Raw genomic sequence first — 25,459 nt, 5'->3', positions numbered from 1 at the left:
GACCTCCTTTGTAAAGCACTTAGAGATCTATAGGTGAACAGCACTAGATAAAGGCTAGGTCTCATTGCTATTAAGTGTTGTCCAAACCACTCATCTGCACAAATTTTAGTTTTTTAATTTTTCATTCAAACCCTTTATTTGTACAGGATTTTGTACCATTCCTTTCCTAGCTGTGGCTGGCATAAAATCACTGATTTATTGCTAGTATATTACATATTGGGATATTATTTCATTAGGACCAATGATCTTTCCGTTGTATTTTACTGTAGAACTCTTACATTATTAATTAAGGTTGACATTCTCCATTACCATCCTAATGTAACAAAAGAGCTATAGTCCATTGCAACAAACAAACCATTTTTTAAAAAATGTATTGAGTGATCTCTCCTCTGTTGGGTTAACATCAGACAGTGGCACAAAGCGCTTACTTTGTCTCTGGGAAACCAAAAAATTAATTCTATTCATTGGGAAATAGGTTGTTAATGTGTTGAGATCCAAGACAGAATTTCCAGCCAGATTTTAAAGTCACTTGGGAGACAGCCCTCATCCATTTGAAGAAAGTAGTAGTTGTGCCTAAAGCATTATTTATTAAAGTCACGGCAGTCGTTTTCCAAAGCTGTTGTCACCTGGAAAGATGATGAATTTTGAAGCTACAGACACAGAATGGTTCTGCCTTCGTTTGACACTCAGAAACTTTATCCCTGGGAGCTGTTTGACATGCCATGCGGTTGGCCTTGCATGCATCAGTTCTGGCAGTTCTTTACTGCAGTGATCACACTGAATTAAGTGCTGGGTAACATTTGCTGAGCAAGATCCTTGCCTTGGGGAGTGGGCAAAGAGTGTTAATTTCGACTCCTTCTGTCATCACTAGCAGAGGTCTCATAGCAGTAACTTCGCCGTTGCAAACGTGAGTTACAAAGAGCTGTTCCTCTGGGTAATAATAGATGACGTTGATTGCGGATCGGAGCGGCAGTGATGCCTGTCTCCAGCTCAGGGATCTGACTCACTGAGCCCTGCCCGGCAACCACTTTGCCCCACCCCGCCATTGGCCCCAGGGAGGATCTTCCCGGACAGGGGGACTGTCTGATGGCTCCGAGCTGGCCTCCCAGGTGCAAAGGGAGTCGCCAGGGGAAATAGGCTGTGGATGTACCTCCCACCCCTTGCCCTGGCCGTCCCTGGCAGATGTACCAACCTCTGGCCTTTGGCAGTAATTTAGAAGAGCCTGGAAATGGAGAAATCATTCATGTGTTGGATCCATCCGTTCATTAAGTGGGGAGAATGAATCTCTGCCCTGCTGCCTCCTCTGCTCTCCCCAGGATCCCTCTCCAATGGGTCTGCTCCCGTGCTCACTTCCTGTGCAGCCTCGGAAGGGGACATGATGCATGCCAGCAGAGCGAGGAACGTGATCATTCCCCTCTATTCGACATTGGTGAGGCCTCATCTGGAGTACTGTGTCCAGTTTTGGGCCCCACACTACAAGAAGGATGTGGAAAAATTGGAAAGAGTCCAGCGGAGGGCAACAAAAATGATTATGGGGCTGGAGCACATGACTTCTGAGGAGAGGCTGAGGGAACTGGGATTGTTTAGTCTGCAGAAGAAAAGAATGAGGGGGGATTTGATAGCTGCTTTCAACTACCTGAAAGGGGGTTCCAAAGAGGGTGGATCTAGACTGTTCTCAGTGGTAGCAGATGACAGAACAAGGAGTAATGGTCTCAAGTTGCAGTGGGGGAGGTTTAGATTGGATATTAGGAAAAACATTTTCACTAGGAGGGTGGTGAAACACTGGAATGGGTTACCTAGGGAGGTGGTGGCATCTCCTTCCTTAGAGGTTTTTAAGGCCCGGCTTGACAAAGCCCTGGCTGGGATGATTAGTTGGGAACTGGTCCTGCTTTGAGCAGGGGGTTGGACTAGATGACCTCCTGAGGTCCCTTCCAACCCTGATATTCTATGATTCTATGATTCTATGACATGGACCCTAAGGCTCGCAGGGAGCAGCATGGTGCCTCTCTTACCATGTCTGTTAAGGCTCCACCCCACTGCCAGCCTCCTTCACCTTTTACAGCAACCCTGCTGAGCTCAGAGTGGGCCAGCTAAGCCCTGCTCCTGGGCACCTCCTGCCTAGGGTTACCCCCATCGAAATGCCAAAAAACCTGCCCCCCCACAAGGCAAGGCCGCCGCAACCCAAACCAGAAGGCAACTCCGCAACCCCTGTCCCCCACAACAGCCACTGGCAGGACCTGGAGAGAGAGAACCCAGACAGATGAGATGGATAACATCATCCGGCTCCTCGCTCTCGTGTGACTCAAGCCCGCTCTCTCTCTCTCACGCGCCCGGCGCTAGCGTGTGTGTGTGTGTGGGGGGGAGCAGACAGCTGCTGTATTTTCAACAGTTCTGATCTGTTCTCGCTTAACCTGCGGAAGCGGGAACACTGCAGTGTCTCTAGCTGGACACAGAAACTTTCACCGTTCACCATCCCAGTGTATGGGGAGAATAATGCAAATCTTTAGACCCATGTAAAAACCCCCGCCAGATTAAATTATTTTTCTGGCAACTGGCAAATCCATAAATAAACCAGCCAGGCTGGTCAAATCCCGGCCAGGTGGGAACGCTGCTCCTACCAGAGTGGGGCTCAGCAGATCCACTGCAAAGGGTGGGTGGGATGCTGCCTCTTGATCTCTCCTCACTCCCCCCTCTTGCAGACCTGCTAGCCCCTCTCTTCGGCACCCAGTTGGTAACAGCTGTACGTGGCCTGGGATGCCCTTTCCCATTTGCTGGCGTATCTTTTGAAAGCATGGTCTGGAGGGCAGTTTCTTTAACACCTGCTCTGTCTGGCTGCCTTCCGTAGATCTGCACGCTGGCGGAAAGCTGCCTCTCCCAGACTGCTAGTAGCTCTTCTAACACAGCCTCTAGTGGGTAGCGTCCGAGCGTCTCCCGATTCAGGCCCTCAGACTGATGGTGTAACTAACTGGCTGGGGAGTGTGTGTATGTGGCAGTATAAATGGTGAGCGGATAGACCCGCAACTGATGAAGCAGTGACCCCAGCTTGGACTCAGAGAGGAGAGACTATCCTGGGTGGCAAAAGACCCCCAAGCTAGAGAAGTAAGGGTACAACTTCCAGTCCCGAAGAAATTCAGTGTTACAGTTGGCACATGCAGTACCCTGTGGGGGACACTTAGGGCAAGAGAAGACACTCGGAAGGGTAACCCTTAGAGTTTATTGGCTGAGGGTGCACAGTGAGGTCAAAGACTACTGCGCGTCACGCCTGGTGTGCCAAGGAACAGGACCCAGCTAGACCCCAAAAGCTCCACTAATCCCCCTCCTGGTGGCCAAAGAGCCCTTTTAGAAGATCGATATGGACCTAGCGAGGCCACTGGAAAAGCATGCGGCTGGGTACAAGTATATTCTGGTGATAATGAACTATGCCATGCAGTGCCCAGAGGCCACCCCCCTTCGCTTGACCACTGCGGCAACCATGACAACTGAAGTGCTGAAGGTTTTTGCATAGGTAAGGATACCAAAAGAGGTACTGACTGGCCTGGGGCCAATTTTACATTCAAGTTAATGGGGGAATCGTGTGACCTCTTGAAAATCAAGGCCTTAAAGATGTCAGTCTACCCGCCTCAGACAGGCTGGCTGGTGGAACACTTCATTGAAACACTGAAAGAGATGCTTGGGAAGTTTGTGATGTAGGACCCCCATCGTTGGGATCGGCTAGTCCTGCCCCTTCTTTTTGCCATCTGGGAGGTGCCATAGGCATCGACAGAGTTCTCACCATTCAAACTACTATATGGGAGGCAACCTAAACCTCCTCCACAAGACATAGGAGGAGCCCAGTCCCAAATGTGGTACTGTGTGTGATCTGCCTGAGGGAGAATTTGGAGACACTGGGACCTTTTGCTAAAGAAAATCTGCTGAAGTCTCAACAGAACCAGGAGGAGACCTACAACCGAGGGACCAGGATGCGAGAATTTGGGCCCAGGGACAGGGTATTATTGTTGCGAATGACCTCAGAGTCAAAGCTTCTGGCCAGGTGGCAGGGTCCGTTCAAGGTGGTAAGAAGGGTGGGGACAGTCAGTTATGAAATCTGCCAGCCAGAAAAGAGAAAAGAAACACATGAACCTGCTAAAGGCTTGGAGGGACCAAGAAGGCCTCCTCATGGCGCCTTCTCCCCCTAAACACAGCACGGCCAACAAGCAGCCCGTAGGCCACGATGCAGGGCCAGTACCCATGGGGGAAGAACGCTTGTGTGAACAAAAACAACAATTATTACAGCTCATTGGAGTCTTTCCCTCAGTATTCTCAGCACTGCCAGGACACACTCACCTGGCCTACCATCCTGTAGACACTGGACCAGGAAAAAGGGGTCTGAGAAAGCCTATGACCCTTTCAATGTGGTTATGTGTATTGGTAGGTTATTTCTTGGGCTGAGAACACCATTTTAAAGATTTCTTTTTATCAGGCTTTTGGGAACATAGATGGTAAGGGCCAGATTCTCAGTTGGTGTAAATCAATGTATCTCTGTTGAAGTCAATGCTGATTTACATCAGCTGAGGCTCGGGCCCCAAGGCTGTATTTCATCCATAGAGTTGATTAGGAATGAGCCGTCATTTTCCTGCCTGTGCTGCACCTCCTCTCGCTTTAACCCTGCTTAAGTTGAAAGCTTTTTCCTGCTGAGTTTCCCAGTGACCCCAGCCCACAGGTCTCCGAGTGCGGCTCACACTCGTCCCCTCATTGTGTGACGGTCCCAATGTGCGCTCACACGTAGGGCTGGGTCGGAAACGGTTTTCCCCTCCCACAAGCATTTTTGAGACTTCAAAACAATTTCCTGTCCTGAATTGGGACAAAATGTCAAAATCTTGAAAATTTTCACAAACCAACAGATGGGGGTGGGGGGGACGTGGTTCAGGTCAATCAAAACATGATGTTTTGATCATTTCAAAACATTTATTTTTGATGTTGATCTCTTCCCCCCTTTATCCTTTTTTAAATATCAGTTAAGTTACATTTAGGGAAAAAACTGAAGCTTTTCACCTTGAAAAGGTCAGAACAGGAGGTTTAGACAATTTCAAGATTTTTTTCCCTACAGTTTTCTGAGTCAGGAACTTCACCAAACCTGACCTGCTCCTTCAAAGAGTTTCGGTTTCACCGAATCAGCATTTCTGGTGAAAAAAAATGAAATTCCTGACCAATTCCTCTCACATTATTGCTGCATGGATTTGCTACCAACCCAGAGGGGGAAAGGCCCCATTCTAGGGGCAGCGAATCTGCTTTCCCGTGTCTACCTCTTAAAAGCGAATTATCTCTAAACAGGAAAGGAGAATAAAATCAACACTGAAAGTTTTAGTTACATGATACATAAATAACCTACGCCAGGATACACATGACCAGTGCTGCCCTAGGTCCTTGGGAAAGGAGAATGACCCAGGTGATAAAGTATCTCAGACGGTGAGAGAGTTATTACAAGTCAAACCTTCGAGTGCAGCCCAGCGCTCTATTAATAATGTTCCTCCAGAAAACACATCAATCAGCTGGGCATTGATTTCTAATGCTTATGGGCCCTTTTGCTCCCTGGTGATTGACTTCCACTGCAAGAGCCAGCAACGTGCCATCTCCATCTCAAACCATCACGCGCAGCATGAGGAGCCGCCGTTGCTCCCAGCTTCAGTGATTAGCAAAAGACGTGAAGGGGGGAAAACATGAAGAGGTTTTATCCTGATGCTAAAAACGGATGAACAAATGACACGTCTCTCTCCTGGTGTAAGTGAGATAACTTGTGTGCAACGCACGAGGGAGGGAAAGGAACCCTTTAAGGCATTCACTTTCTCCCCGCCATCACTGAGTCAGTGCGATGTGTGTGCGCCACAGCTTCGTACGAGGGAGAGGCTATTCCAGGGAAGAGCTCACCATGGGAAGGGGGAAGCACAGAGCCTCGTACCATTTCACGGGGCCCGTCCCATCCCATTTGCTCTGGGTTACGGTTCAGACAGATGTACCCCAGGTAGTCATAGTGTAGCGCTGCTGAGAACTTTTTGAGAACTCCAGTCCAGGCTGGACTATCTAGCTAGGCCCCAATTGTTACAATGGTGTCCTCTGAGTCACGGATTTCATCAGAATAAAGGCAGCGGTCCCCAGCCCAGCCCAGCCCATTGCTTAGGGACACACCTGGGATGGGAAAGAACCACATCTAAATCCCTGCTCTGCTTGGCTCAGACAAGGGACCCGAACCACATCTCAGCAGAGCGTCCTGACCACTGCTATCGAGTTTCTCTCAGGCCTATGGAACCAGGTCTAACAGGCCAGAGCGAGAGCCCTTTGTTAGCAGCTAGCAGAGCCAGGTTCAAGTCTCTGATCTGACTCAGGGTTTGAACCCGGCTCACTGGCAGCCCTCAACGCCAGCTGGGACCCTGGGGCCTTTTCGCAAACAATGTCCAAGGGTCCTGGGTGTCTTCTGCATCAGAACAAAAACAAATGCTGAACCCTGGACGTTTTTCACAAACTGAAAATCTGGTTTCCAGGCCAGGCCCAGCCCTACTACCTAGGGACCCAAAGGCACAGATGGGTGCCTAGGGGGATCTCACACGTGCTAAGGGGCCCTGTGTACTTTGGAAAATCCTCCTACGCTCCCATCTACACCCTTTGGCTCCAAAATACCCTCAAAACTCTCATCATTAGTCCCAACTCCTGAGGCTCCTGTCAGTCCTGAAAGCCCCCTTGTCAGCCAGGCTAATGTGTCTCCTGGAAATTCACCCTGGAAGTACAGGTGGGCCACCACATAGCCCTGGGGAGTGAGTGGGAGAGCAGGGTTTAGGGAGAAGGAGTCTTCTGCGGCCACTGTGGGTCAAGGAGCCTCTGCTGATCCAGCCTCAAGGCATGCAAGGAAGGAGCTAGTGGAAGGAAGGCGCTTACAGGCCTCAGGAAGCAATGGAAGGTGGGGGATTTGCAAACACACCGCCCACCCCTCAGCCAATGTAAATCTGTAATAGAGTGGTCTGTGGTCTGCCCCTTAATGGCCAGTCTGCCTATCCAATTAGCCCCACCCTATGATACCTGTGCAGGGTGTGGGACTTAAAAGGAGGAAAGCATAGCCCTGCAGGGCTGATAGGGGAGGAGGATGAGTGTGTTCTGCTGGGGGGCTGCTAAATCCAGAAACTGGGGTACCTGGCTCAGGATGAGGCATGTACAGGCTGAGCCTGAGGGGGGCCAGAGACTTGGGGGCTGGGCTGGAACTTGGCACTGAAGAGGAAAGCCCAGCCCTGCTAGGGAGGAAAAGCAGACAGGCTGCTTCCACCTGGAGCAGGAAGCCTGGCTGAGGCCCAGGTGCTGCCTGGAGAACTGAGCCTGGCCAGAGCCCCCTGTAGGAGGGTCCCTGGGCTGAGCAGAGCCCAGGTACCTGTTAGTGGGTGCTGAGGCAGGCCATTGCAGCTGGGCCCTGCCGGTAAGGATGGGGGCTGGATGCTGGGGTGAAGATTCTGGTGGTTGTGCTTTTCCTGGAGGGGGTGAGGGCTTTACAGGGGCATGGCCGGAGGGCCCAATCCCCCCTCCGGTGAGAGCAGGCTCCAGCTCATTGTGGGGAAATGGCACCGGAAGGGCTGCAGTTCTGGGTCGTGCTGGGAGGGGTGGGGAGTGCTCCCGGCTGTGAGTCTGGCACAGAATGTGTCCCCAGTGCCTGGTGCAAATCCAGCCCCAGCTGGACCTGGCAGGGCTGATGGTTCAGTTCTTTCCATTAAAACCTGTGCTGGCCTCAGTGCAGATCCTAGCAGACAAAACCCCACTCCCCAATGCCCACAGCCAGCCCTAGTGGGTGGTCACGGTTCAGCTGTATTCCCCCTCTACAGTCTACTGAGGCAGGCCCACTCTGGGGTCCAGGTTCCTCAGTTGTCACCTCAGTCATGGAGACTGACAACTCTTTCCTTCCTCACCAGGGTAGTTCCAGGCTGCACCGTTCCCTGCCTACAGTGTGATATCCCCAGCAAGCCAGACTGCCTAAACAGGCCAGCAGTTGTGCTTTGCCTTCTCCTCAGAGGTTCCAAACTGTGAAATTGCCCTCACTTAAGTTACCACAGTGCTCCAAGGGCCAGTGGTTATGCTAATCTTGCCCTCTTTATGTACCCCTGTGTCTGCTGGTGACTAGCAACCTTGCTGTGCTCCAGAGAGGTGAGCTGGCCTGGGAGTGCTGGTACAACTCGAACATGCTGCAATCCAGGGATTGGCTGTCAGCTGGCAGAGCCCCACTACCTTTCTAACACTGGCGTCCGGCAGGCTTTTGCAAAACCCACTGGGCCTTCTGTTCTCCCAGGCCCCAGTTCAGCAAGGTACTTAAGCATGAGTCTTCTGTGGGGCTTCCGCCAAAACTTACAGTTTGTCACTTGCTTAAGTACCTTGTTGAGCCAGGGCCTAACACAACTGGCTTGTACTTCTGGGGGAGTCACGGGCCACCAAAGACGGGGTGAGGGGGCACTGGTAAAACTTTGGAATGGCTGGGGGAGGGGTGGGAGAAGAGATCTTACCAAATACCAACTACAGGAGCCTTTGCTGGAAGCAAGCCAAAGGGTGAACAGCTGGGGGCAATGTACAGATAGGTGCCTGGGAGTGAGTGGAGAGGAACATGAGTGCTGCATCCGTTGCTAGAATATAAATGAAATTCCTGGTTACTCAGTGTTTATGTCTCAGGGAATAGGCAATGGCAAAATATTTATTTGCCCAGTTAATCATACACTGGGATCTGCTTTCATTTCCTTTCATTCTGATGCAGCATGACTCACGGGGCTGAGCGATAGCAGCGTGGGCTGCGTCATGTGATCGAGAACATGTGAACTGACCTGACCCAATGCAATACGGACGCTTGGTTGCATAATACATTTAAAGACACAGGGTGTTGGAAGGAAGGGGGGAGCGGGAAGCAATTGCACGTTTTTTACGCTATCATTCTAGATTGTATCTCTCTGGGCCCAGCTATGCAAAGCAAGGACGTGATTTTAGAGGTGAACTCCTCCATAGAACATACCAATGTGGGTGAGAGTCGTCATTAAGGCTATTAATTGCTCAGTCCCTGGCATTTCTGTAGGCCCCAGGCCTGGCGTGGTATCTCTGAGTGCTTCACAGATCAGGCCAGATTAAGGAAAGGCCAGTACAAACAGAGGCAGAGGACTGGGTGTTGAAATCTAACAGGGACTCCGGGTCAAATCCGCAGAGTGGCACAGGAGAAAAGCCAAACTGTGAAAAGGGGGGGAACCCAAGTGCATCCAGAATGCCTGGTTTTAGTTGCAGCTGTGAGGCCGGGCAGCCACAGTCCTTTAGCGCTTCTCTGTGGGTGGGTCCCGGGCGGCTTTGTAGTGTAGAACTACTCAGTGTGATGTTTGCTTGCCGCATCGTAACTAGCCACTACAGACTCAAATACTAGATCTGGGTGAACGTGGAACCACGCGCCCACACGTTTGCTTTCTGCTCTTTAAATCCTTTGCCTGAGCTCAGATGCTTCCCACGGAGATAGTAGCAGGAGAGATTCCGGGCACTAAGGGCCAGGGAGTGTGGGGGCACAGGGGAGCAGGGGCATGCACGGTGCCCACCGTAAGCATCTGGGCAGGAGTGGAAGCAGACTCTGCACTGCAGCTACGTCCTCCCTGTACAGGTGGCAGCAGCCCATGCAGCTGTACGGGGTAAAGGCCTGGCCCAATTTACTCCCTCCCCAGAGCAGCACCAGAGCCCAGCTGCTCCGGGCCTGTGCTACAGCGCACTGCCGTTCACCCCTTGCAGGCAGTCATCTCATAGCCCAGCGCTAAGCCGGCTTCCACGCTGCTCGAGTAAGCAGCTCTGCCCTGTCCCCCCAGCAGTGCCAGCCAACTCCTGGGATTGGCACTACTGCCCATGCGGGATGGGGTGGTTGTGTCTGGAGGGGAGGCTGAGAGCGCCCTGGAGCTGTAATTCACTAGTGAAGACAAGCCCTAGGAGAGAGAAACATACCTGGACGTTGCCTGGAAAGCAAACGTCAGTTTTGGAATTGCGCCAGATGCCTGATTACAAGATGAGGCTCATTGAACCGGGAAGCCACCAGGCCTGTGTGTCCCATTAAAGAAGCTCAGATTTGGAATACAGAATCCTCCCAGTACTAATCCCTAGCTCCTCTGTAGCACTTCTCATCAGTAGATCTCAATTCGCTTTACAAAGGAGGTGGTCTTATCCCCATTTCACAGATGGGGAAACTGAGGCACAGAGTGGCGACGTGACCTACCCAAGATCACCCAGCAGGCCAGTGGGACTCAGCCCAGTTCTCTATCCACTAGGCTGCACTGACTCAAGTGTTATAGTTCAGTGGGGATAGACAATGTAGTTCGATTGCTACAGACCGTGCATAAGTGTTTGTAGGATCAGGGCTGTAAGCCACACAATGGTCTTGTGAGAAAAGAGAACTCTCTTTACAGCTGAGTGTACTAAACAAAGAGAAGTTAGAGAGCTTGCCCCAGAGCACACAATTTAGTAGCAAATATGGGATTAGAAACCAGGAGACTTGATTCCAAGGACTCATTCTAACCACTAGATCACACTCCCTCCTTTCCAATACAGGTCTTAAATCTCCCACACCCAGCAGATGGACTCCCTACTGGTGTGCTAAAATTCACTTTTTAAAAACAATGAAGGAAGGGGGATGATATTCATAAGTTTCTTTCTCCCCCTACACTCCTTTTTTAGTTTCAAATTAATCACGAATGTTTTAAAACCAAAAAGTAACGGAGGATCCTATGGCACCTTTAAGACTAACAGAAGTATTGGGAGCATAAGCTTTCGTGAAGTGAGGTTCTTACCCACGAAAGCTTATGCTCCCAATACTTCTGTTAGTCTTAAAGATGCCACAGGACCCTCTGTTACTTTTTACAGATTCAGACTAACACGGCTACCCCTCTGATACCTTAAAACCAAAAGTGTCATTTTGTAAAATCACGTTAAAAATAAAAGGCCGAAATCGTATGTTAAATAGACAAACAACTGAAGAACAACTCTCCTGAGAGCCAGGAAGCAAACGACTGACCTCGGTCGTATTTGGACTCACTGGCAATTGTTGATGGCTCAATGCAAATTGACTGTAACTTGTCCAGGAGCTTCTGAAAACTTTTGCAAAGGTCAGTGACTTTTTGTCTCTGACACAAGCATCTCAACAGCAAGGATTGACAGTGGGCTGAGACCTGTTTTCAGCAGGGAATGAATGGGTGACTTCCTTCGTTCAAAGGTGACCAAAGTTCATGTCTCCTCTTTGGCGAAGAAGGACCTACAACCTTTAGGTAATGTGATCTATTGTGCAGCATTTAATTGAATGTCTCGGGTGCTTTAGCAGGGCTTGTATCAATTTAGGTGAAGAGAAACAACAAAATTGATGCCATTATCAGAGCAATTCAAGATAAGAAGAAATGCCATGTAATTCAGTGAAAGGAACCTGGTAATTCACTTAACTCCTGACACTCTTGATAAAGGCTAATTTATGAAGAGGCAAATAATTGTTTTTAACTGCCTGTGAAATGTGTGGTATGCAATTTGGTCAATAAATGCAAACCACACTTTGCAGCTTCTTTGCACAAGATGTTCTCATGGCAAACTATCCTCCAGCTAGGAGGGATGAGAGCCAGGCAAACACCTTGGAAAGTTTTTTTTTAATCACAAGTTTCAGAGTAGCAGCCGTGTTAGTCTGTATCCGCAAAAAGAACAGGAGTACTTGTGGCACCTTAGAGACTAACAAATTTATCACAAGGAGGTTTATCTGGCCCTTTCAAAGGATCTGAAAATCACCCCAGGCATCTTAGTTTGCTCTTAAATGTTTAGAATACATTGCACCAACTTGTCAGTCAGTGTCTCTCCGCAGTGATGCAATAACATTTTACTGCTACTATAAAGGCCCTTCCACATCTCAGGCTGGGATCAGAACCAGAACAGCCTGAAAAAGGAGAGAGAGGACAAGCAATTGGGACGGCTGCTGTCTTGACTGACTTGGGGACCCGGATCCAGAGTTAAAGCATGAGCTACTGCAGTTAGGAGTGTAACAGATTTGTGTCCTTGGGGATCAGGTACAGAGGGGGACCCTATAAAGCACATACACCTCTGGGGTACGCAGTCAGGCTTTCCGCCTCCAAGTGGGAACTTTTTAATCAGCATGGCACAGATTTTCAAGGGTGACCAGTGATTTTGGAAACCCAATTTGAGACACCTAGAAGGGCAAATCTTCTCTGAGGGCTCACTCTCCAAAAGCCAGACCCGTCGAAGGCCGGCACCCCACCACGAGTCACTTCTGAAGATGATGGGCCATGATTGCATGCAGCCAAAATTACCAGAAAAGAGAACATGCTAGTGTGTGTGTGTGTGTGTGTGTGTGTGTGTGTACACACCCACACTGTACGTACCATATGGGGATAGATTTTCTAAGGGACAATGATTTTTCTCTCAGGATTAATTGTCAGATGTTGTTTCCACCTTCTCCAAGCCCGAGGTGCCAGGTGTTACTTGGGTTAAGGTACTGAGGAAATTTAGGGAGAAAGCCAACAATTATTAAAGGACTGTAGATACTGGGCCAGATCCTTCTCAAGGGGTAGCTCCATTGATTTAGGACAGGGGTTCTCCGACTTTTGAACTGGTGACCCCTTGCACACTGCAAGCCTCTGAGTGCGACCCCCCCCCTTATACATTAAAAACACTTTTTTTATATATATATTTAACACCATTATAAATGCTGGAGGCAAAGTGGGGTTTGGGGTGGAGGCTGACAGCTCGTGACCCCCCATGTAATAACCTCGCGACCCCTTGAGGGGTCCTGACCCCCAGTTTGAGAACCCCTGATTTAGGAGGAATTACACCAGGAATGAATTTGGCCAATTGATGTCTGAGGAAAGCTGCTGGCATAGAGATGAAGAGACTTGCCAAGGTCTCCGGCAGCGCTAGGGACAGAACCCAGGTCCACTGGGCCCTGCTATAGTGAACGTGAGGCTGAATATCAGAACAAATCTCTCAGCACAGTCACCCACGCAGCTTCTCAGGCCCTGGGCGTGGGAAAGGGTCTGGTTTCACCAGTGCCACCTTGCAGCCATCCCATCCTACCTCGGCTCCTGGTGCCAGGCCAGAGGGGGGTGAGTCTGGGCCCCTCTGCCCTGGCTGGCATACTGCTCACAAGCAGTCTTGAAACACACTACATCACACAGACTCAGTAGAAAGCTGCAGGGTGGCTGGGCACTTCCTCCCCTGGGTCTCCCTGCCTCGCAGGAGCTAACAGGAGCCAGCGGAGGAGGCGGCTCAGTGCAGAGAGGGAGGGAAGCAGTCATTGTTTATGTCCTAATCCACGGGCTGGAGGATCCTGCTCCAAGGAGGACTGAGCGTCTCCAGACAGTGAGATGAGATAGAGGGAACATGTAACAACAACGGCAGTGCCCTAATTAGACTGGCAGCCAGGCCTCTGCCAAAGAATTCGACTCTGAGGAACAAGCCCCTTCCGACTTGCTCCTGACATCTTCTAGTTAGGCAACTAACAAAGAGCCCCGAGCCTGCTGGAAGTTGCTGCAAACCACCAACGGGATTCCGCTCGCTCCCAGCAGCCGCTTCTGCCTGGGCAAGCCGCAGCCGGCCATGCACGAGGAGGAGTTGCCTTCTGCGCTGCCCCAGCGGCTGGGGAAATCCCCGCTCCCAGCTGCAAAGAATTCGGCACACAGGTTAAAAGAGCCCTCGGCTAGGCTAGCACGGTGCATTGCCTCGGGGAGACTCAGGCTGGCCTCATGTGATCCCCAGCTGGGAGCGAGGTGCCCAGGCTCCCCGCACAAAGCACGGGCAATGGGCAGCAAGCTGAGCAGGGAGCCAGCCAGGAGCGGAATGGCGAGGAGCCAAGCAGGGCTTAGGCACCCCGGTGTCTCCCTCTGCTTGTGATCTGCAGCCACAGACCCTCTCCCGGAGTTAGGTGCCTGAGTCAGGTCAGCAGCTGGCTAACTCGTGCCCGGCTGCTTGCCCTGTTTCCCTGGGCTGTGTCCCCCCGCCATTGGAGTCCTGCCTGACAGCTGCCAGGGGTGAGCTGTGCCCAGAGCCTGCTGACAGATCGGGCCCTGCTGGCGAGATAGGCGTCCTCCCCAGAGTTTGAGAATCCAGCCTCGGAGCCCCCGGGGCCCCAGCCTGAGCGAGGACTGTGCAAATGCTGCCCAGCGGGGACGTAGGCACCTCCGGGGCTAGGCAGCAGCCGAGCGGCTGTTTGGAAAATGTCCCTGGCCACTAAACAGTGGACTTAGGAGCCAGAAGCGGCTGTCGGGATCTGGGCCTGAGTCTCTCAGATTCCAGCTGCAAAATGAGGATAATAACGTGTCCTCGGGTTTGTCCATTTAAATGGATCTCTCTTCTGGGCCCCTGTCTCTCCCTGTGAATGCTCCGCACCTCGGCTAATGGGGATCATCTCCGCTGTGGAATACAATTAATGGGACTGCTGGAGGGAGGGAAGGGGGCAGTCCTGCTTGCCCCTCCGTGGGGGAAAAGAACGCGTGTGCTGAGCAGAGGCACCCTTTCCAATACAGCACTTATGGCCTTGGGTGCTATGAAACGTGCCCCTCCAAAAGGTGGATGCTCGTAATGAGCCAGTGGTGCTGAGAGCAGTCAGGAGGAGAGGCACTGTCACTTTACTTGGGCTTTCTAGCATCCCAGCGCATGGTTCTGCCCCATGGGACTCAGCGCTTGCCGCCCGTCCACAGAGCAGGCTGAACACAGCAGAATCCACGGAGCCTTTGAACGGTGCTGGAAAACTGCTCTCGCCTCTTCTGAAACGTGAATCTCACGGTGCAGCTCAGCCTGGCCCTGCAGACGGGAAGCGAAGCAGATGGCTCGTAAATGAGCATCTGCGAAATCTCCCTGGCTTCGCGGCACCCCCGGTCTGCACGGCGGGGCAGCCTCACTGTCTGACAGCCACGCAACGGCTTTGCCTTTGGTGCGTAAAACTAGAAGCAAATGGTGCATTGGCATGGCAGTGCGCAGACAAGCTAGCAGTGGCTTTCCCAGCTGCACTGCCATATGCAGCTATTGCCGATTCCCTGGTGGAACTGAGCCGTGAGGGAAGAGAGCCCAGGAGACAGAAGGAATGGCTGAGTCCTGCACCACAGATCCGTAATACACTGTTCTCAGTTCTGGGACATCATCACCGTTCCTGGGAAGGGGGCAGGTGAAGGGTCCCTGTCGACGCTATACCTGCATATTTCAGACCTTCCTTCTGGGGATGGTGAGTGCGGAGGCCTATGGAGACCGGGCATGGGGGGTATGATGGCTGTACCTATCGGGCACTCACTGCAAGCTCCAGAATTATGGGAAGGGTTAAAAGCTGAAGGCTGCTGGTGCCAACATGTGTGAGCAATGGCTGGGGATGCTGGATGGGGGTCTAGAGACACACCCAGGCAGCACACACAGCCACTTGGAGATAGATCCAGTTCCTGAAGGGACCAGGTCAGACAACGCTGGCTCACTCTGTCCCCTGGCTGACTGTAACCAGGGCTATTATCGGCGGCTGAACGGCTGTGCAGAATTAGAAAGCAGTCAAGAAGAACTAAGGACGACTTTCTCCGTGAGGTTATGATGCACTCCGCCACTGAGAAACAGGAATTGAAGGAGTGGCGGGACAGCGAGAAGAGGGACTGAAAGGAGAACGTGGCACACCAGAAAGAAGCGGTTCTTAACTGTCATGGAGCACCAAGCAGACACGCTCCAGCCGATACTAGCTCTTCAAACCGAGCAGCTTCGCGCCTGCCCTCCCTTGCAGCTGCTGTCGCAAAGCTCTTTCCCGTGCTCCCCCCAGACACCGCCAACGCACTCTTATCAACCTCCTGGCCCCAGTCTCTACCTGCAGCATTCCACTCCTCCCCCGTCACAGTCCAGCCCTGCGGACTCCCACTACCCACTGCACTCAACACCCAGCCCTCTGCAGTCTGGCCCTGCTGACGTACAGTACCCGCTGCATTGTACTTCAAAGGAGAAGGTTGAGGATATGATCCCTGGACATACACAAATCTGTAGCCATCCCAGGACCCCTCCTCCTCTTGAGACCTTCCCTTCCCCCATTTCCCATCCCCCTCCCTGCTGATTAATTTTTTCGTTTGACTCTCTCCTCCAGTTGTTGTCTTGTAATAGAAGAATTGTATTGGTTTGAAAGCAATCTTTATTCTATTAAGTGAAAGCAAAAAGAGCCCTGCAAAGCAACATACAATTATGTTAAGGATCCTTCTTGCATCATGTGCACCAATCACCTCCTAGCATTACAAGCAGTGCAATCCCGAGCATAGCAACAAATATTAGTGGCTTTCAGTTTCAAATTGCTGCCTCAAGGCATCCCTGATCCTTATGGCCCCACGCTACGCCCCTCTAATAGCCCTGGTCTCCGGCTGTTCAAACTCAGCCTCCAGGCACTGAGCCTCTGTGGTCCAGCCCTGAGTGAAGCTTTCACCCTTCCCTTTACAAATATTATGGAGCGTTCAGCACGTGGCTATAAGCATAGGAATATTGTCATCGGCCATGTCCAGCTTCCCATCCAGGCATCACCAGCGGGCTTTTAAACGGCCGAATGCATACTCCACAGTCATTCTGCACTTGCTCAGCCTGTTGTTGAACCGCTCCTTGCTGCTGTCAAGTTGCCCCGTGTATGGCTTCATAGGCCATGGCATTAGGGGTAGGCGGGGTCTCCCAGGATCACAATGGGCATTTCGACTTCCCCTACGGTGATCTTCTGGTCCAGGAAGAAAGTCCCTGCTTGCAGCTTCTTGAACAGGCCAGTGTTCCGAAAGATGCATGCATCATGCACCTTTCCGGACCAGCCTGCGTTACTGGCCATGAAACGCCCACGTTGATCCACAAGCGCCTGGAGAACCACTGAGAAATACCCCTTGCGATTAATGTACTCGGTGGCTAGGTGGTCTGGTGCCAGAATTGGAATGTGCGTGCCATCTTTCGCCCCTCCGCAGTTAAGGGAGCCCATTTGTGCAAAGCCATCCACAATGTCACGCATGTTGCCCAGAGTCACAGTCTTTCGGAGCAGGATGCGGTCAATGGCCCTGCACACTTCCGTCAATGCAAACCCAATGGTTGATTTTCCCACTCCGAACTGGTTAGCGACCGATGGGTAGAAGTCTGGAGTAGCCAGCTTCCACAGTGCAATCACCACGCGCTTCTCCAATGGCAGGGCAGCTCTCATTCTTGAGTACGCAACTTCTCACAATGAGAGAAGAAAAATTCAGCAGAATTTAGTCAACTTTTCCTTAGTTTTCGAGCAGCCCTAGTCAGCGATACTTACTAATACAGTTGAAAGTAAACAGATCACTAAACCCTAATTCACAGTCTCCCCAGACAGTCCTTCCACAACAAAACTCTACTGACCATGCCCACAATCAGAGGCTCTGGGAATTCACCCTCTAACCAAAGGGTTGTGTAGAGCCCATGAAAGACAGCGGGAATTCTTCCATTGACTTCTCTGGGCTTTGGATCAAGCCTTTTCTCTGCTAACTTTTGATCTTGACTAAGACTCCAGTAACAATGAAAAGAGACCCTGTATTTGTGGCGGACAGGTCCTTCAACGGCTATTAGCCAAGATGATCAGGGACGCAACTCCATGCTCTGGGTGTCCCTAACCCTCTGACTGCCAGAAGCTGGGACTGGGTGACAGGGGATGGATCACTTGATAATTGCCCTGTTCTGTTCATTCCCTCCAAAGCAGCTGGCATTGGCCACTGTCGGCAGACAGGATCCTGGGCTAGATGGACCACTGGTCTGACCTAGTGTGGCTGTTCTTATAGAGCCAAAGGAATGTTGGTGAGAAACCCCCATTCTTCAGCACAGCCTAGTTCACTGGAACAGCTGCGATAACGCACCCTCCAGGATCAGTGACTCAGCTACTGTCTGTCAGTGCAAAGCCACGTGGGCCAGGGTGATGACAGGAACGGTTGTGTTAGAATGCTGAGCCCTCTCAAAATCGTAACGCAGCAAAAAAACCCAGCCAGCCACGCCCTGACTCACCCAGAGGGGCACCTTCTTCAGCAAAGAGCCCCTTTGGGGGACTCACCCAGGAGGCCGTGTATACGCAGCCTCCTGGTCTCTCTCTAGTAGCATGGGGTGCTGCTGGGCGTTGCTCTGTTGCTGTTATTTGCTGCCAGAGCTGTCCCATTTGCCAGCACAGAACACGGTGCGCCCTACCTAAGCGCGCCTCAAAATAACCGAACATTTGCCAGGAGATTTTTTTTAATTAATTAATTTATTTTTTGGTCTGATGCATATTGATTTCTTTCTGGCCCATTACACCTCTTACCTGTGCCAACAAGGGAGAGGATAGAAAACACACCTGCTTACATGTCACTGGTGCTGTTTGTGTATTAGACGGTTAAAACCCATGCAAAAGCACAACACAACCAGCCATAGAGCATTGCTTGAGCCGCGCTAGTCTGCCTGTTGCAGCTTTTGTGCACCTGCTTCCCACACACAAAGTCCTTGGCTGACCGTCTGTCTAAATACTGCCGGTGTTTTGAATGCGGTGCCGAAGTTCAAGGGTCTGAATCCATCCCACCGAGCCCCCTCTCTGCCTGACAGAGCGGGAGAGTAAGACTGAATAGGGGAGATCGGATTGTGGATTGCAGAGGGGGCCAGTCTACTGTGGCTACCCTCCAACATGAATAAGTAACTCCTGATGCGAAAGCCATACAGAGGCACTGCTTTTCAGAGGCTGTCCTTCCAATCACTCTCTGATCCTCAAAATGGAATTTCCTCTACCTGAATAAATGTGTTCAAGGGGAAATCTGTCCCAGGAGCAAGGCGGGGGATAGGGCAATTTTATGGATTCATTTTTCTCCCGGCTTCCTCTGAGCTGTCAATAGGTTATTTGATGTGAAATTGCTGCCGTGAAATGCTATTGACCGTTTTTGCTGGCCGTGCTGGAGGCAGCCCAAACACTCGCGTATTGTGTTTAGTTTCTCCGGGGCCTTATCTCCTGCGATGCACCTCCCGCGCGCAGCCGTGTCTGCAGACAAAAAGCACCCGGAAGAAGGAGTTACGGTTATGAGCCTGAGCTGTAATTTCCATGGGAGTGAGTGCTTGGGCCTAATGTGGGAGGCGCAGAGCTCCTGCAAGTCTCATTTACCCCCACCCCCGAGTACACAGCACCCTCAGGGTCTGGCCCTTTTCCAACACCAAATGCTGGCCAGGGAATGTCAAACTCAGGGCACTTAAAATCCCGACGTGTATGCGTGTGTGAAAACGCAGAATTAAAGTTCTCTAGGCACCCTTCGCTCTGCTTCCATCCCACACCCCATTCTGTGCACCGCTGATTCTCCCCTTCCTGGTGCCATTCACTGTGTGACGTCCCCCTGAGTCTGTGCCTAACAGCAGGGGAATAGCAATCCGGGTGATTTGTGGAGTGGGCCGGGCCTGGGGAATCCCTGGGTGTCAGCTGCCCTGCGGCGAAGCTCGGGGGAAGCTGGTTTGTGTATTGTACGCAGAAGGCCAGAGGGGGTAAATAGTAGCAGCTCTTGACTACAGTGAGCGTGTGGACTTGTCTTGGTGCCTGTCCAAAGGGTACATGACACGCTACCGATGGAGGTTTTCAGGGAGAAAGAATTGTAACAGGGACCTAAGCCAAGCTTCTGAAAAACAGGTATTCAGCTCTCCAGCCCTCCCCTGCATTCTCTCCGGCTCTTCCTGTCACCCACGGCTGTGACATCTGAGCTCCAGTTGCAATGTACCGACCGCATTCAGACGAGATTTTCAAACACAAGTGCTTAAAGGTAGGCGTTAAAAGTAAGCGGCCTGATTTTCCAATGAGATGAGCACCCTGCAGCTCCCGTTGACAAATCAAGCCCTTTCCTTAGCTGTCTAACCATGGACGTAGGGTCAGTAGTGAGGCTGGATATTATAGTCACTCTGTAGCTATCTTCAGACTCAAGCCATCAGAAGTGTGCCTGCTTTGACCACAGATCTGGCAATGTCTCCATATACAGATGGAGCCCAGATGGCTTCTGACCTAAGGCCTGGTCTACACTACGGGATTAATTCGGATTTAGCAGCGTTAATCCGAATTAACCCTTCACCCGTCCACACTACAGAGTCAGTTAATTCGAATTAAAGGGCCCTTTAAATCGATTTCTGTACTCCACCTCGACGAACGGAGTAGAGCCTAAATCGATTTTGTTAATTCGAATTAGGGTTAGTGTGGCCGCACACCACCGAATTACTGTGTTTAAGTTAATGGGGTAGTGTGGCCGCACACCACCGAATTAATGTGGTTAAAAACCGAATTAAGGTGCTTAGTGTGGCCGCGCACAATCGAATTTATACAACCTGTTTCCCAAATTCGAATTATCTAAATTCGGATTAATCCTGTAGTGTAGACATACCCTTAGTAAGGTGGTTGGTCAAAGTCAGAATTCAGGCATAGCCAGTAGGGGAAATGTCTGCATTGCACTTAGCAGTGGGCTGTAGCCTCAGATGCATTTGGTCCCTTGAACGGCCTTTCATCCCAGATTCACAGTGAGGTGCCATGGGTGAAGGTGAAGGCTTCCACAAAGTGCTCCTGTTAGTAATAACGGGTGGGACATGAACGAATCTTTGGCTTACCAGAGGGAGACGATTGAACAAGTTTCTTTTCCCCTTCCCAGAGGGGAATAACTAAACCAGCCCACCGTGGGGACTGAATGACGCCATGCGTGAGAAAATGATCAGCCCTTTGAGGAGGTGAAGTCTGGACGGTGCCATGGACAGGACCATAGGGGGCAGAATGAAAATGCCTGATAGGAGATATGGGGATATGGCAATCAGTGTGGGGAAAAGGTGGGAAATCTGACCCAGAGGAGAGCCTCCTGGCAGCCCAGGCAGGAAGGGGACCGTAGTGGACCATAGACAGAGAAACAAATACCAGTTGGGTTACTGCACCAGCTCAAAGCCCCCGTTGCTAGGTGCTGTCCCAATGCTGCAGCCTAATCTCTCTCAGCGAGGTAAGCAGCACCCACAGCCCCGCAGGCGTCATCGTTTTAGTGACTTCTGGGTTCTGCTGCACCCAGCGTTTCTGTCTTTAACAAGCTTTTCAGTGCCGGTTCTTTCTCTTGTCGTAGTTCATCGGCTTAAATGATGCATGTAGCTCATGCACGTTCCTTCTGGCTCGGTGGCCTGTCCCAGCTCCATGGTTCAGGACGGCGACACCCATCGGCAGCCTTTAAAGGCACTGGGACAAATTTAGCCCTGGTTTAAGCAGTTCAGGTCCACCGACTCCCATGGAGTTCTCCCTCGTTGCATCAGGGCTGAATTCGGCCTTCCCCAAGGCCGAAGCCGAGCATGAAACAGGCCCTGGACAGATCTGCAGAGCAGAGGTGCTGATGAAGTGTTCGTTGACTGATCGTGGGGCGGCCCCCTGCCTGGGCAGTCCCCTCCGGTCGGCTGTGCAGCCTGTTTAAATGAAGACGTGACCTTGGCTCTCTCTTTGAGGAAGGGAAGTTGCTGGAGCCAGTGTTGAGTGACAGCTTTATTAAACGTGCTAAAGGAGCAGTGCAGGGGGAGGGTGCCTGAGGGACAAAGCCCTGCTCTCAGGTCTGGCTCGGAGGTCAGAGCTTTTCTAAGCACCCTGCTAAGCCGTCGGCCCCTTAAAGCCTGCAGTCACCCACACAGTTAATTTCACTCACTTCTTGTTGCCCCTAAGAAACGACCAGTCAGATCTACCTGTTTGGCAGAGACAGCTGGTTCTCCACCAGAGCTGCACTGCTGTATTTTCTCTGAGCATTTGTAGAGCTTTGCTACCCGAGGGTGAGTATAAGATATTGCAGCTTCATCTTCTCAACCGCTGCTGGCAAAAGCAAACAAGACTTCCCTTTGGCCTCTGCCGCAATTAGCCAAAGAGAGAGTCCTGCTCTGAATCACCAGGCCTGCTGCCAAGGCCTGGGTTTCATCAGGAAGGCTGCAAAAACAAATACCAGCCATAAAAATATAGTTGCCTCGAATAAAAGCAGGCAGGGAAATGAAATGACTTAATGGGCTGGATTAACAGCTGAACTAGTTGAGGAAAGATGGGTCGAATGAGATGAAATGATTAAATAAAATCCTTGCTATAACTTACTATAATAGCAATATGCAAATTCGCCTTAATTCATAGCCTGCGTTCCGCAGTAGCTATTCCTGATCTTTTATATCTATCACTCTGTTTTAATGCCCATGCCAGAAAATAAATTGAACTGCCAGCAATTCTGTTGGTAATAAAAAGCTGGTAAGTAAAATGTACTTGCAGAAATGCAGTTGGAACCCAAGCTATGCAAACGCTGCAAAAAAATGTTTGCATTCCTGCTGATGCGGCTACATACAGCATTACAGGAACTAAGTGAAAAAATGTATGTGGAACAGGAAGCCTGTGACACTGAAGCCCATGTTCTTCACAGTGATATTATTATGATATGATTGACACAATTATGTTGTATTTTATGCAAGATAAGTCATGTGAGGTGTCACTGGAAAAGTTATGATTTGCTGAATATGATTATCCTATTAGTAGGCATGTATCATTTTGGTTTCTGAAGTTAGGAATATTGACTATGTATCTGTATTGCAAATGTAGTTACCCCTGGGTAACGCTCACTAGACAAGATGCTTTCAGTCTAGATAGTGGGTGGGGAGGGGCCTATTCAGGGCAATGAGCCATTAGGAAAAAACAATAGGCCTTAGGAGAAGCTTATCTCCCACCTGGAAGCCTTTCTGAAAACACTACAGACAGCCTCCGAGTAATGGCTGCTATGACTCTACAAGGTCATGTGACAAGACCACATGTCTCTGGACTCCATCTTGTTTTTTCTCTGAAACACCTGGGGATTCCAAGCTGTAAAGCAAATGCAGCTTGCCCCTTAAGAATCTGCAGCCTGTTTGTATCATCTCTTAGGGTGAGAATCTGCTAATTCATGTCCAATTTATTTAGTATATTATGCTTAGTTTGGGTTTTTTATTTATTTGCTCGGTAATCCGCTTTGTTCTGTTTGCTAGCACTTATAATCACTTAAAAGCTATATTTTGTAGTTAATAAACTTGTTTTTGCTTTATCTAAACCAGTGAGTTCAAGTGAATGTGTGGGAATCTCAGCTCTGGGGCAAAAGGCTGTTGCATATTCCTCTCCACATTGAGGGAGGGGGTGAATTTCACGAGCTTACACTGTACAGTTCCCTGTGCAACACAAGATGGTGTAATTTTGGCTTTATATTCCAGAGGGAGTGCATGCCTGGGGAGCTGGGAGTTGCCCTAGCTGTAGCCTTCCTATGCAGCGGCTGGTCAGAGATCCTGCATGTAACTGCAGCTGGGTATGTCCCTACCTCTATGTATGCTGGTGAAAGTGCAGGCTGGAGGGCTTTGCAGCTCGTCACAGCAGTACAGTGTGGGAGGGAGCCCAGGCTGGTGGGTTAGGGGGGCTCAGTGGTACCCCAGTTCCAGGCGGCACCCCAGGGGGAACCCGTCACAGTAAATGTGTGTGGCACAGGAGGCTATCACAGCAGTAGACAATGGGAGACAAATTCTAAAGCCCAGCTTCTGAAATTGTCTGTGCAGCTGTTGTGCACACCCTCAGTTTGCACGAATGCAGATACAGTATGTGCAGCGTCTACATGCACCATTGCAGAAGCTGGTGGCAGAATGGTTTGAAAATGTGTCCCTCTAAGGGATAAACTCCGCCCTCGATGAAAGCTACCCACGTGCATAGAGGGCAGAACTGGGACTTACGTTAGAACAAGACTTGAGAGCCATGGGCGTGGAGGCAACCGTGGGGTCAAAATTATCCTCATCAGCAAGAAGCTGCTTTCTCCCAGTACTGTTTCTACAGAAATTAGCTAGCACAAGCACAGACTGCCACGTGGCCTGGGCAGTACCACCAGTGGGGCAAGATAGGTCTATTTTGTAGGCATCTAGGAAGGTAAAAGATTTGTTTGAGGGGGAATCCGAGCCTATTCTGGCCCTAATAAACAAGCCCAGAGAGACCTGCTTTCTGGGAAGTGAAACAAGATTTCTCCAGGAGGGATACAGATACATGGCTGGGCCTTTATCGTTGCCAGTGAAATTTTGAATTCAAGAGTTCATAGTCTGGGACTCCAACCCCCTAGCGGAATTACTGCCAAATACTGAGAGAGACTCAGATTGAGGGTGGGGTCTGGTAGTATTCAATTGCAAAGCATACCGGCCCTATGCGGAGGGTCAGCATGAGCTGTCACTGAATAGGACTTGAGTGGTTCTAGGCTTTGTGCTGGCTCCACATAGGAGCAAATTTCCACTACAGAGAAGGAGTCAGGGCTCATACAAAATGCCCAGCTAGCTCAGATTGTCCCCCGCCTCTGAGGCCAGCTCTGCTCCAGAAGAGCCTGGAAGAGCGTTCCTGGCAAGAACATTGCTCATCCCACCTGCAGAGACATTCTCACTCCCAGTCGATCTACCACAGAGAGCTGTTGAGTGGGGCTCTCCGCAGGCCAGGTATTCACCAGGGACATGCAGCTTGTCCCTTTGTGTGTGTTCTCCCCAGACAAGAGGAAAGACTCTCTGAGGGGCCAGTGTGAGCAGAGGGAAGGCCAGAGGAAAAGCAGAGGTCATGGTCTTCCAAGGAGAGCTGGTTGGAATTTTTCCCACAAAACTATTTTCGAGAGGGTGGGAGAGGGCAAAAAAGTGCAGATTTAGTGACACAAAAATGCTTTACTAATATGTCAGTTTTGCAAATTTTTCATTTAGGAAAAAAAACTTCAAAAAACCCCAGAACAATTCAAAATGGCCAGTTTCTACATTTTTGAAACTAAACGTTTCATTTTCGGTATGAAACGACGTTTTGTGTCAACATTTTCTCTCCCTTTATTTATTTATTTTTTAAATCCAAAGAGGTTTCAGAATGGTTTTGTCAAAACAAAACATTTCATCCAACCCAACCCTACCTTTCTTTCAAATTTTTGAGCCCCCCAAAATGTTGAACATGTCCATTTTTAGTCCGATCCGAAATAATTGTTTTTCCAACAACATTTCAAAATTGCCAGTGAACCAAAAAATCCATTTTATTTTTTGCCCAGCTGTAATCCCAGGAAAGGGGACGAATCTGGCCATCTAGGTACCCGGCCCCATACTATGGATGTCGCAGGGGAACTAACGACAGGGGATTGGTCCTGCTTTGAGCAGGGGGTTGGACTTGATGACCTCCTGAGGTCCCTTCCAACCCTGAGATTCTATGATAAAAAGAAAAGGGCTTTAAGTAAGGAAGATCCTGTCCCCTTTTCTCTGGCTATCCCTAGCCCATCCAGCCCTCAGTGCCCATTACGTGCCTTTTGAAGATGGAAATGCAAGCCTGGAAGAAGAGAAAGGGCTATTATGCTTTTAGAAGTAAAAAGCCTGAGCCTGAAGCGCACACCAGTTACTGAGACCCCGGGATTCCTGGCTGACCTATGGCCTCGGTGGATAACATTTCAAAGTGCTCACACCATTGCTTGTGAGGATTTCAGCTTTC

Source organism: Terrapene carolina, unplaced genomic scaffold, assembly GCF_002925995.2.
Source record: "Terrapene carolina triunguis isolate 2854851 unplaced genomic scaffold, T_m_triunguis-2.0 Scaffold35098, whole genome shotgun sequence".
Classification (NCBI taxonomy): domain Eukaryota; kingdom Metazoa; phylum Chordata; order Testudines; family Emydidae; genus Terrapene; species Terrapene triunguis.
Note: the sequence above shows the minus strand (reverse complement) of the source record.